Source organism: Gallus gallus, chromosome 4 (genome assembly GCF_016699485.2).
Source record: "Gallus gallus isolate bGalGal1 chromosome 4, bGalGal1.mat.broiler.GRCg7b, whole genome shotgun sequence".
Classification (NCBI taxonomy): Eukaryota; Metazoa; Chordata; class Aves; order Galliformes; family Phasianidae; genus Gallus; species Gallus gallus.
The window spans coordinates 68,252,075-68,265,266 of NC_052535.1; the positions used below are offsets into that span (position 1 = coordinate 68,252,075).

General features: G+C 40.9%; 1 protein-coding gene across 25 annotated transcripts in view; it reads left to right on the top strand.

The window, feature by feature from the left end:
• APBB2 (amyloid beta precursor protein binding family B member 2) overlaps nucleotides 1–13,192 on the top strand; it is a 166,520-nt gene that overhangs the window by 88,814 nt on the left and 64,514 nt on the right. The gene's annotated exons all lie outside the window — the stretch shown is intronic.

Sequence of the window (13,192 nt, forward strand, 5' to 3'; positions counted from 1 at the left end):
AAATTACCTTATTTTCCTTCATGCTTAACTAAACCAGAATAATGAGATAATGTCTCCCTTTTTTTCCCTTTTCCCTTTTCCCTTTCATTTTCTATTCCCCTCTGGAGCCTGTCAGCAAATGAACCAAGGAACTTTTCAGTCTCCTGACTACACAAACTTCCCTTGGTTAACTGTGCTCAAACATAACCAATGCTTTGTTAACAAAGGCACGGGAAGAATAGGAAGAATACATAAGAAGAACAGAGGTTTCAAGACTGAGCTTCCACTTGCATAGAATAAGAAGTTTGATTTTTATTTATTTAGTCATTCATGCAGAATCTGTGGTTTGCTGGGGCTGTTTGGGTGGTGGGATGGGTGGTTTTGTCGTTTTTTTTCCTGTACTGGGTGTGTTGGGCTTCATAAAATTCCATTCTATGTATGTATAAGAGATAAGGTTCTTTTGCAGTTATGAAAATTAATGTGTGATCATTAATAGAAAATATTTTTTTCTGTATTTCTCTTGACTCCATGTCATAGTGGAGTTCTGAATAACTGTACTCTGGATTTTTGTACATTGATTATTTCCAGTATTTAACTTTCTGGGAAGTTCCTCTAGCCTTAGATTAACTAACCCCAAGATTGCTTTATAGGGAAAAGTGCAGTTCCTAAGATGATTATGTGGGGAGTAGGTAGTTGCCCCATTGAAGTTGACCCATTCTATGTTCCTCTGTGACTTCTGTCCACTTCAGCTTCACAAGGTTTTAGTCTCAAGGAGCTGATCCAGAGAACAGCAGAACACAGTTCAGCATGCTTTAATGCTTCCCAGAGGAAAGCTGCCTGTCCTGGGTGCTGAGGTGCTCCTAACCTGGGAATAATTCTTCTTAATCTGTGACAAGCTTCAGCTGCAACAATGCCAAATGAATGGATGGGCTGGGACTCAAAATGAGTAGTGGTTTCCCAGGAACGGTGCAGAGGGGGAGGGCTTTTCCTGAAGTCTCTGTGCCAGAAGTAGATTGAGACGCTACATTTGACCAACCACTTCTTCCAAATTTCATTTACTTCGGTATAGCAATTATTTACCAGTATTTTTAAAAAAGATGACAATCTACCACTGATGTAAAAGCTGCACTCCCTGCAGAACACACCCAAAACAGCCTAGTAATAGTAATTTCTGGTTCTATTCAGGCATACAGCTTTACTGTAGGTGAGGGATTACGTCAAGCATTTGCAAAGCAGGTCTGTTTTGTTTCCCTCAAGTGCTGCTCTTTTTATTAACAGCACGTTTATTTTATATCCTTTTTTTAATTACAAAAGAATGCTTACAGGAATCTTGCATTTATAAAGTCTGTTTGTTAGTACTGGTGAATAAGAATGGTTGTTTCCATTTACACCAGGAAAGCAAAATGAAAACAGAGCTGTAACATTTCCCTTGAAAGAAATACACCCCGTCCCCAAGCAGTAGTCTGAAAAGTTATGTATCTTCAGAAACAAGAATCCATTTAGGTCATTGTGCATCTTTTAGCATCAAGGTAGTATTCTTATTTGGTTCTCTAAGCTTTTTTTGGTAGACATAGGAGATCCTATGGTTTCTAGTGAGATTTTTCTTTACTGATAGATAATGTCATGGTCCAAGTTTAGAAGAGAGAAAAAGACTCTCATTCTGATAAAGCTGTTGCAAATGAGTTGGTTTAAAGCCGAGCAACTGAGGTTATTTTGCCTTCAATTCTTTTTTCTTTTGGTTTATCACTTTACAGATGCCATGCCAGGATTGCATGTTGTGCTGCCCACGGTCTTTTATCTGGGCTAATCCTGTTCAGAAGGTGACAGAATTCACTGGGAAGTCACTGTCAGTGAAGAAACACTGAATTCCTAACTGCATCTCACATCCACTATGTTGCTGTCATCACCTTTCTATTAATTTTTGCAGACCACAAATAAGATGAGAAGCAAGCCTATAAAAACTTACTGACATAGCTCTCTTGAACCATAATAATGGTCTTATGTAGTAGCCTGTATTTTAAGCAGTTAATGACATTAGCTGCAGTCATGTAAAGGGAAATAGGTGAAGTTAATCTCCCCCTCTCCACCAAAACACCTAAATGTATTTCTTAAGCAATGGGCTCTACAATAATCACCAGATCAGTTCTGCTCATAGTGCCTGTTCTTCCAGGTATTTCTGACACAGTCCTTTTCTTGTTCATCAACGTATTTAAACCAGGTAAATATACTTGCCTGTGAAAAAATGTCCATCTATTAAATTGGTCTGTGCAATTTAGTGTAAAAGTAGTAACATCATCCTTTTAAATAAGTGCTAGTAGAAAATTGAAGGTTAAAAAAATGTAGAGGGATAATAATATTCAGTCCCATAACTCCTGCATTTCTACTGTCCACTATTTCCAGTGCAAACACTGTACTGACTCGTAGTTCAAGCTTACCACTGTGGGCTATAGGGACTGCAGTTCAGTTTTGTACCTCACAGGGTAGTTCATCAGCTTGTAAGCATGGCTGTTCTTTAATGGATTGCTTCTGACAGGATTCAGTAGCAAAAATTTATGGGTGGAATAGAAGTAAATGAAAAACAAAACCAAAAACAGAGCTAGTGTACAGTGAGTGGTTCTCCTCCTTACATCGCTTCTCTTTCAGCAGTTGGTGGTTTGGGGCTTTCAGACCTGGTATGTCGTTCACATTATCTTTTAATTGCTATAGATAGACTTTTCTAACATGAATTTATTTAATCATTTTTGATCTCATTCGTACTTCTGGCATCCACAATATCCTGTGACCATGAGTTCCACAATTTAATTATGTGCTGTATGATAAAGTACTTCCCTTTGTTATAAAATTGTTCTCTGATAATTTTGTTAGGTGTCCCTTGCTTTACTGCTATAGGAAGCAGTAAATAACAGTGAATGTTCATTTCCTTTCCATCCTTGCCTTCTTCACACCCTTTGTGACTACAGATGGGTGACATTCATCCTTCCTTCCCTTTTCACTCTTTTTCCAGGCTCTACCACGCTCAGTGCCTCCTTCTGGAGAAGCACTTTTATATCTGTTATCTGTTTTTATGCTTCTTTTAGTTCAGCTATGTCCATTTTTATGATAGGGTGAGTGGATGTGCATGCGCTAGTCCCTTGGTAGTGCCAATGCATGTTAAAGCAGCAGGCAGAAGGAGTTCTGTCTTGATCTTAGTGTCTAACATACAGTCAAGCTGTTATTTTCAGAGTTCTCAATGACCTTGTTCCTTCCAGAGCAGCAGAAAGTAATTGATTGCCTGTCACTGTGTATGAGCGTTTTAAGTAGCAGAACAGAAGGGCAAGAGTAAAGGAACTTTAAGAAATTAATAAAAACCAGGACACGGAAATGTGTGTGGTCAGGAAACTGAAGGCTGTGCATTAGAAAACATTACACTGATCGTAAAATCTTGTGATGACAATTAGCCATGGTTTTTCCGTGATGTTAATCAGCCTGGATGGCTTGAGGTATGTCATGGGCTGGAGACTTTTGTGTATTGTTTTTACTATATGTTGTCAGATTTACATTCCCACAAAGAAAGTGTTTGGCTTGAGGGAGATTCAGGTTTCACAATAAAGAAAACTTTTGTTCTTATGTTCCTGGCATATGCAACTGTAGGGAGAGCTTGTGCAGAGTTTTTCAAAGCAAGCAGCTGTTTGGATAATATACTTGACATCAAATAAGAAAGCAGGAGGTGCAAATTGCAAGTGAGATTCCATTGTGATTCTGCAGAACTGAAGAATTCATCCTTCCCTTTTTCGGGTGTTAGGTTTGTTTCTGGCTAATGTTTATTAAGTTCAATTTGCCAGTATAGTCTGGTATGCAAACTATTTTTCAGAATTTTCTTCTAATTCTTGTTAGTGGTTATTTCACCAATACTAGTTCTGTTCCTAAAATCTAGATTTCTGAATCTATTTTCAGTTATGTTCATAAATCCATCCCTATGCAAAATAAACACAAAATTCTACAGCTGGGCTAATGTGTAATAGATAGTGGAATGCAAATAATGACTTGTGCTGGATGGATTGTGTTTTCAGACATTATTTATATTTCTGAGTTTGATTAATGCCAAAGGTATCCGGATGTTATGAATAAAGCTTTAATAGAAAGTTTTTAACAATGTAGAGATGGGAAATAGTTATAGAAGCCTCTATGCTATGGTGGCCCCTTTGCTCTATCAGCGTGCTTCCCTCTCCCATGAGATGTGAATCGTAGGATCATTAAGGTTGGAAAAGACCTCTAAGATCATTTAGTTCAACTGTGCCAACTAACCCATGTCCCCCAGTGTCACACCTCCATGTTTCTTAAGCATCTGGAGGGACAGTGACTCCACCACCTCCCTGGCCAACCTGTTTCAATTCATTGCCATTCTTCCTGAGAAGAAATATTTCCTAATATCCAACCTGAACCTCCTCTGGCACAACTTGAGGCCATTACTTCTCATCCTATTGTTGTTACCTGGGAAAAAAGTTTGACCCCCACATCACCACAACCTCCTTTCACGCAGCTGTAGGGAGTGATAAGGTCTCCCCTGAGCCTCTTTTCCAGACTGAACAATCTCCCAATAAGATTCAGTTCACCTGAAGCAAGATTGCTTTTGAAAAGGTTATAGTTTAAAAGGAGGTAAAAAGTCTCAATGCTGGAGTAATTGGAAACAGGTGAGTTTAGAAGCTTCAGCAGAGCCTTAGGTACTGGTGTGCCTGAGTTTTTCCAGAACATCTTTGTTTTAGACGAGCTCTAGGCCATGAGGTCTATAATGCATTGCTTCCCGTGGTCATGCATGATTTTGTGTTTATATGCCTCTAATTCTAAGAGAGGATTTTTGTCATAACTTCTACTGCCTTTTCTTTGGAGCAATGGGTATGTAAAATAAATTAGGAGATGTGGAAACATGGGGTTTCTGTATTCCGTGTTGAAAAAAAGGAACCCTTCAGGTTCTTCTCTAATGTGCATTTGACTATAGCCTTACAGTTGCAAAGTAATGCAGTATATAGATCATTAAAATCCTGTTAATGATGGTACTAAATTGGGTAGGATGTGGCAGGAATATTTTTTTGCTATAGAGGGGAGGACTGAGTGTGAAGAGCAGCCCTTTGTGTGGGATGAAAGGGGACCCGGTGCTTCAACATGCTGGGAGGGACAATAACCCGTCTGTCCTTGTGCCCTTATCTTGTACTTGGGTTTGGGGAGCTTGGCCATGACTCTGGGCAAGCAGTTTCAGGCATCTCACACATCTCTTCCTCCTACTGTCCCACTGCATTTAAAATTGGGTTCCAAACCCTCCTGCTGTATGGATAAGTCCAGTGGTTTTGTGGTCTTCTAGTACTGTGCCACACAACCACATTGTCTGAGGGATGTGCAGAGCTTGTGCAGGAGATAGGAAACAGCTCTTCTTGGAGTTTTTACTTATTCTCCAAGTGAAACATTTAATTTCGGAGAGTAACTCAGTTGTAATTCAATTTTATGTTCTGTTTTCATTGAATCATTAAATTCAGAAGAAGAGGTTTTTCTGGGTGCATTTGCACAGTGCTGTGAATGAAACCATCAAAGAAGAGCAGTTTCAGCCAAGCCATCATTGGAATTGTATGTCTGTGCCACTGGCCAACTTCAGTGGCTCTTAATTAGCCAACCACATGCACAAAACCCACTTATGAGAACCTCTTTAAACCTACGGGCTATATCAGTGTATTTATGCAATACATTCTCCAGAGAAATGCAGTCTTGCCTTTGATTTTCTACATTGTTCCCTCCTGAATTTGGTAGGCTTCATCATATTTCACATTAACAAAATTATCAGCTTCCTGGTACCTTGCTTCTTATGCAGTTGTTTTTTTTCCTCAAGTTCATATTCTGAAGGGAAAAGAAAATGCTGACTCTGTTGAATTCCTTCTTCCACGCTCTATCTTAATATTTCTGTCATTCGGGTTAAAAAGATTCACTAATGCCAGCAAATGTAAACTACTGGGGCTCCTTATATTCCTCCATTGGAACAAATCTGTTACTGATGGCAGCGCAGTGGACTCCATGGTTTCAGGATGTGAAGGCAGGTGTATGGTAGTGAGCTAAGGGAATAAGATCACCGAATCACAGAATTGTAGGGGTTGGAAGGGACCTCTAGAGATCATTGAGTCCAACCTCCCCAGATCTATCCTTCATGATGTGTGTCTGGTTCAGTAGCACCAGCAGAGAGCTGAAGGTCTAGGGGAGACCCCAGGACCTCTCGTGTCTTCATCTAGTCCAAGTCAAGCAGAGAGTTGTGGGTCAGGAGGTACTGAACTCGGCAATGTCTGGTACTTGTAAAACAGGCTTCTACCTGGACGTGAAGCTTCATGGTGCATTGGTTCCTGTGTGGAGAATCAAGGCTGCTGAGGTGCTAGCGCAGCTCTGTGCTGCACACGGGCACTGCTGTAGAAGGTGATGCTGGCAATGCAGAGTGCCTCTGACACAGAGCTTCCCTCTGCTCTGCAGGCGTCTTCATGTCAGAAGGACATCTGAGTTTAACTGCTTGTGTCAGCATTTATAGGCTGAATCTTGCTGTTTGGTTTGGTTGTTCCAGATTATTTTTGCTTGTAGGTTAACAGTCTCTTCTGTGAGTGGCTCGACACTTACATATTGATTTGCATTGATCAGACAGAGTCAGGCTCTGTATTTTAGTAGAGAAATACATGAATTCAGAGGAGCCGCCAAACTGATTTTTCCCTGCCTGTCTTCCAAATAGTTGGCAGCTGTTGCTAAGACTGATGAATTTTCTGGGATAGGATGCAGGGTGGGAGGGGTTTGCATTGGGAAGGCTGGGCTCCTGTGCAGATTGATTTTCCTGTGCACATGGAGTATGCTGTGGCAGTGCATGTGCGGACTGCTGCATGAGTCCTGCAGTCCCTGCTCATCCATCCAAAATGGCTCATCCATTTTTCATCACTAGATCAGACAAAAAAAAAAACCCTTCTAAAACAATACAAAGTAGTTAAAGAGCACATGCTTCAGTCTTGCTCCCTATGGCAAATGTCATAGGAAAAAGAGGTACTATGCAAAAAGCAGATGCACAGTGCTGCTGGATCATTTTAGTCCTGAAAGCTGATTTACCAGACCACTTCTAGTAGTTCGTTGATGAGGAAAAAAATATTGATCCGGATGAATTTTGTGGTGAAGAATGCCTCAATGTACTGCACCATCCACACTCACCATGGATTTAGAGCATGTTAGACTGCTGTGTTGAACAGTTGCTATTTTTAATTAAAAGCTTTTGCCACCTGGTGGAAAGAACTAGTACTTCATTTAAACAAGAAACACATAATGCTGGGCACATACAACATATATTTGCTAGCAGAAGTAACTTTTGGAAACAAATTATTTTGATTTCCTGCAGAATTTAGAAGAAGTTGTTTTCCAAGGTGAATAGTGTGCTTTGTTCACATGCTGTTTGAGGCTGCATCTCATTTAAGCACAAAGTTCTTAACAGGTCATTCATTTGTGTGATGCTCTCTTGTTTGGGACTCCTTTTTACCCCACTGCAGAGATGCCTGTCTGCTCTTCCCTGGATTCTGGGCTCAGCCACTGTGCTGAGTTCCTCAGCAGTAGGTTGACCCCGACTGGCAGCTAAGCTGCTCATTTGCCCCCCAGCAAGATGGGGAAGAGACTCAAAGGCAAAATGCAGAAGAGTCAAGATAAAGATAGTTTAATAAGTTAAGAAAAGCAATGAAACAAGTGATGCAAAAGCAGTCACTCACTGCTTCCCACTAACAGACCAATGCCCAGCCAGTCTCTAGCTGCCTACACCCCAAGAGAAGCAGAGAAGGCCTTGACCCTGTGCAAGCAGTGTTCAGCAACTGCTGAAGCATAGGTATGTTACCAGCACTGTGTTGGATGCAAACCTTAAATATAGCACCATATGGGCTGCTATGAGTCACAGAATCCTAAGAGTTATTGTAAGGGACCTCTGGAGATCACCTAGTCCAACTCCCTGCTAAAGCAGGTTCCGTGCAGCAGGTTGTAGAGGAACATAACATCCTGGAAGGTTTTGAATATCTCCAGAGAAGGAGACTGCAGCCTCACTGAGCAGGCTGTTCTGGTGCTCTGTCACCCTCACAGTAAACACAGAAAATGAACTCCACCCCAGCCAGACACCCTCACAGTTGTCTGACTCTTATCAGCTCATTTATCAAAAGAAAGCAATCTCTTGTGACTCTACAAAGCTTTTGCAGGAGCTGTAGAATGTGCCCCCACTACTATGCCTTCAGGCAGCGATTCCTCAGCCTTTGTTGAGGTGCTCCTTCCTCCATGTCATGTTTACTGGTGCTGCAGAGGCATGGGGCTGTGCTGCCATTGTTATGCTCTTCTCCATCCCGGTGCGACAGACCTGAGCATCTCCTTGGCCCACAGCAGCCCTTTGGGGGGCACCTCCAAGTCTCATTTGCTAACTTTGTCAGATTCTGCTTGTTCTGTGGCTGGATGTTTTTTTGTTAGCAGATGGGTTAGTCCTCCTTTTCTTATCTATTCGGGCCTATTTTCCTGGACAGAGCATGTGGAGGTTTCCTCACAATGTTTCTGAGGTACTTTTTCCTGCCCCTGCTATTAGTAACAACTACCACAAGCACAGAAGAGCTAGTTTCTTGTAGCTTCACCTCTGGTCTGCAGGCTGCATTGTCCCGGAATTCTTCCTCTTACACAGAACAGGCAGTGCTGTCCTGGATGTTCACCAGAGCCACCATCAACCAATACTTCAAGGACACCAAAGCTTTCTTCTCCCAAGGCCCTTGGTTTTCTTCTGTTACTGTGCTAGTTCTTCAGTTCTTGTATCAGCAGCTTGGGTTTTGGTAGTTGAAAGGAAGAAGATATCAGGCCATGGAAACAAATGGGTTGAATGTTTTGTGTTGTTTTTTTTTTCTTTCCCTTAATGATGACTAATCTGCTTTTCGCTCTTCCTTGAGATTAGTCATCTCTGCTTGAAGTCCCTGTATGCCTGTAGGAACTCATATAGCAGGATAAAGCCCACACCATATTTTAAAGAAGGAAAGAATAGCAAAGGTACTTAATCCTGAGCTTCTTTAGGATTTTTAAGTTGTCAGGCTTTTCTAATCATGGTTTATGTTGCCAGTGGTCAAAATGGCAGTTCATCTTGGCACAGATTGTGCCTGATTGCAGGCATGTCTGTAAATCCTGCATTTCAGCACTTTTTCCTGGAATCTGTTTGGAAATCTTCCTCTTCTGAGTTCCCAAAATGCAAGCAACTGGTTCAGCAGTTCGATGAGGAGGACTGGGTTGGCATGACAACCCATTGCATGCTGCAAGGGAAGACTGCACCAAATGACCAGCTTCTGGCTGTTTGTCACTCCTTGTTGAGTAATGTTCCCCAAATTAGACAGGCTTTTCTGATTTATAACTGTTTGTCCTAGTGACTTGTGTTTTTGCTGCACTTATGTCTGAGATAGCATCACTGCAAGAAGCATGAATGCTTGGGAAAGGCTACCTGCTGGCCATCATTACTGCGAATTATGAGTGTGGGTGATACTGTCAGTTATGCTATAGAGCAAAGTGAAAAGAAAATTTGTCTTTTGGGTGTATTTTTGTTAAACCTATAAACGTTATAAAAATATTCAGGGTTCGTGTTCTTAATGTTATGCTGTTTCATAGAGAATGCTCATTGATCTGTTTGCCGTCGTTCGTTAGTTCAACGTATCTTCCTTTCCCTTCTTATGTCTTTCTTGATGTTAAGTGTGCATGTGAGGGTAGGTGGAGGGAGTAATGTGCTCCTTTTAGAGTTAAAGTCCAAATCTTCAAGACGATTTCACTTCAGGTCTTTTCTTTCCCTTTAGCTTGATTTTTCTTTTGGCCCAGAAGATAGAAGGAAAACATTCTTATTTCAGTATCTTGGGAGTTCTGAAGAGTAAGAAATGCTTTCTTCCACCTCTTTCTTTTTTAATAAAACCTCTTCATCCCCTTTTCTTTTCAGTTCCTACTTACTGTGCCCAGAAATATAGCATCTGCAACAGGCATATTCTATTGTCAGCCAGCAATTTCTTGGTGCTTTCACCCCAGCAATGAAAAATGCCATCAAATTTTAAGCTGTGGCTTCCCATTGTTGCCCGAACACTACCAACAACATGCTGTTGGATCCTGTCTCCATTCCCTTCTTGCAATTTTGCTGTTAGAAACTCTTACTTTACTAATGAGGCTATGCTGTTGTTTTTGTGCTTTGTTTTTTTTTATTTCTTTGTTGACACCATGTACCAACCGCTGGAATGCGAGCAATGGAAGAGCCAGAGACTGAAAAATGGATTTCTGAATTTACTATTGGCCAGACTATTTTTTGTAGATTTGGAGAACTCTGAACATGTCCCAGGTTGGATCATTGTGCTCTCCCAGTCTGGCCACCAAACGCTCCTTTTCAATTAACTTTTCAATGTGGAAATATGCTCCTAAGAGAGGTAGATAATGGAAGTCTAGATCAAATCCTGCATTCGGATGGTATCTTTTTTTTTGAGAATTGTAGGTAGAACAGATATAAAACAGTCCTAAGAACTGAGAGAGGTAAATGAGAAGTAACTACTTTCTGAAAGAAGAAAAGTGAGATCTCTCATCTTTATCTTTGTACAGTATGAGTATTTTATTTCCTAACCTATTTAGATAATTTGGATCAAGTGCTTAGAAGTATTGTTGAGTCTTGCAGGTGAATGGTCTCACTTGGTCATTCAGCCACCACACTGTGAAAAGAGCCCTTCTTTGCTGAAAAGAGGGACTGAAAACCAGGCACTTCAACAACTCCAGTTAAGCTGAATTTGCATCGGCTAGAAACTGCATTTACATCATCAGCTGCTTCCATGTACAAGAAATTATGCTCACAGAAATGAATCTCTTAAAAAAAACCCAAAAAACCCAACCAACCAACCAAAAAAAAACCCATGCTCAAGGACTTTAGGGGAGAGGCACTGACTGTTCATTCTGTCCCTAGCACCTTGTTTATCATCACTTCGAAGAGAATTTGGTGGTTCATTTCCAAAAAACAGAATATAAGAATGTGATCCTGTTTCTTATAGCATATATGTGTGTTTGGGTTCTAATTCTGTTGGATGTGCTTCTTTTGCACAGTAGTTCGCAGTTATTACTTTCACTACGAGTCTTTCTAGGGGTGTATGTTCACCTGGCATAGCCTCACATCTGCCTTTTGGAAGGCACAAGTGATCAGGATATCACACAGTGCTGCACCAGCAGCCTGCAGTTATTGGTGCATGAAGTCAAAACAAAACCTTTCATCTGCAAATCAGTGAAAAGCATGGAAAAGACTGGGAGTAGCTGTGTAGAACTTCACCTCTGGGTACGACTAGGGAGGTACAGCAGAAAGGTTCCCAGTGGTCATAAATTGTCTGGATTTGTTGCGTGGAGGTTGTAAGATGCCACATCAACAGAACAGACTTGATGTACAGATACCTGCTTCCTTCCTCCCCCATCTTGTGGCTCTCTCCTTCCCTTTTACCAAAAGATTAGAAAAGACTGAAAAGACTTGAATGTAACAGGGTTATCAGTGTGGTACATTTTTTTTTCCTCTGTGCTCTGCTCTGCTAAGGGGCTGTTATTACTGTGGCCCATATAACAAGTAGACATTTTGAGTCTATATCATACCATTTAACAAGGCCTTTGGAATTCAAAGGAAAAATACTTTACTACCCGTTATTCTGTATTCAAATAAAGAAAATTGGTCTCCCGTCATATGTCTCTGATGCTGCAGGGCATTCATCTGTCCTGTCAGATTTTGTACGTTGGCTTTTACTTCCACCTTCCTTGTGCTCTCTCTCTTGTGCTGGGTCATTACCTTCCACGTGCACAGTGAATGCTTTCAGCTGTTACAGAAGAGGGCAAGCTAGGTTGGTTTTCCAGTCTGTGCCGGTAGGAAGTCACAGGCTGTGAGAAGGTTAGCCCTGTGTGATCTTGAGGTGTGTTTGCAAATTAGCTGTAGGTGGGACAGGGTTGCATTTATTTCAAGTAGGTTTGCACAGCTGACTTTTGTTCCCTTAATTGGCTAGTTCAGTAACGGGCGTTTCAGTGTGAGCACCTGCGATTTGGCTTCCTCCTGTTCAGCTGCATTAATCAACTGGTGATTAAATTTAACTCCCTATTTTATCTCAGAACATATGCAAGCATATTTTCCTATGTTTTTTTGTTAATGGATAATTTTTCTAGTAAATAACTAGTACTCAGCCAGGTGATATTTTCCTACCCCAGAATGCACCCAGCTGTTTCGCTGGATTTCTTTCCAAGTGTTCACTCATGCACAAGTGAATGTATTCTATTCTGGCTAAATGTTGCATAAATGTCATTGTTTTCAGTCTCTGGATTAACAGTTTTCCTCTGCTGTTAGTTTTGTACATTTATACTTCCAGGTCATTTCAGTTTAGGTTTTTCTGGCAGTATATCATTGCAATAAATAATCGTGTTGTTTCCTCTGCATGTTTGGTTGATTTGTTTAAAAGAAATAATTCGGCCACATCATAGTACTTCACAAACAGCATATAAATACACGTGCATACATATGTATGTTTATATGACGAGGACAAAAGCAATGTCTATCTTCCTAAAGTGAGCACAGTGACATTTCATGTCACGACACCGTTGAGGTATGATTGTCTGATACTGTAAAATATACGAACCTGAACTAATGTGAAACTGTTCCTCACTGTGTAATAAAGGCTTATCATTTTTCTGTTCCAGCATGCACTGAAAGGCCCAATGTGTATATTCTGTGAACACTAGCATTATTGTGATATTTTGGAATTCACGAGCCACTTATTTAAACTTACCCATGTGTATTTGGTCTTACAGATGTTGCTGTGCATACTTCACTGTGATATTGAGATAATTAATCTTTGTACATACCAGTATTTTGCATGATGCAGTTAAGTTATTGAATGTTTTGTTTTCTTTTTACACTGGGAAAAGTGCAGGTAAGTTGTTTGACTTGAAAATAAAAATGGGCCAGGCTGTTGTAGCAATCTCAGATAGACGTACAGACTGGGTCAAGAACTCACTGACAGCAGCCCTAAGGACTAGGACTAGGGGGTCCTGTAGGACAAAAAGCCTGGCACAAGCCTGAGCAGCCGGAACTAGCAAGTGGCAACCCTGTGGCACAGTAGGGAAGGTTTGGAACTGGATATCTTTAAGATGCCTTCCAACCCAAGCCATTATATGAATATACTTCAAGACTTGTGAG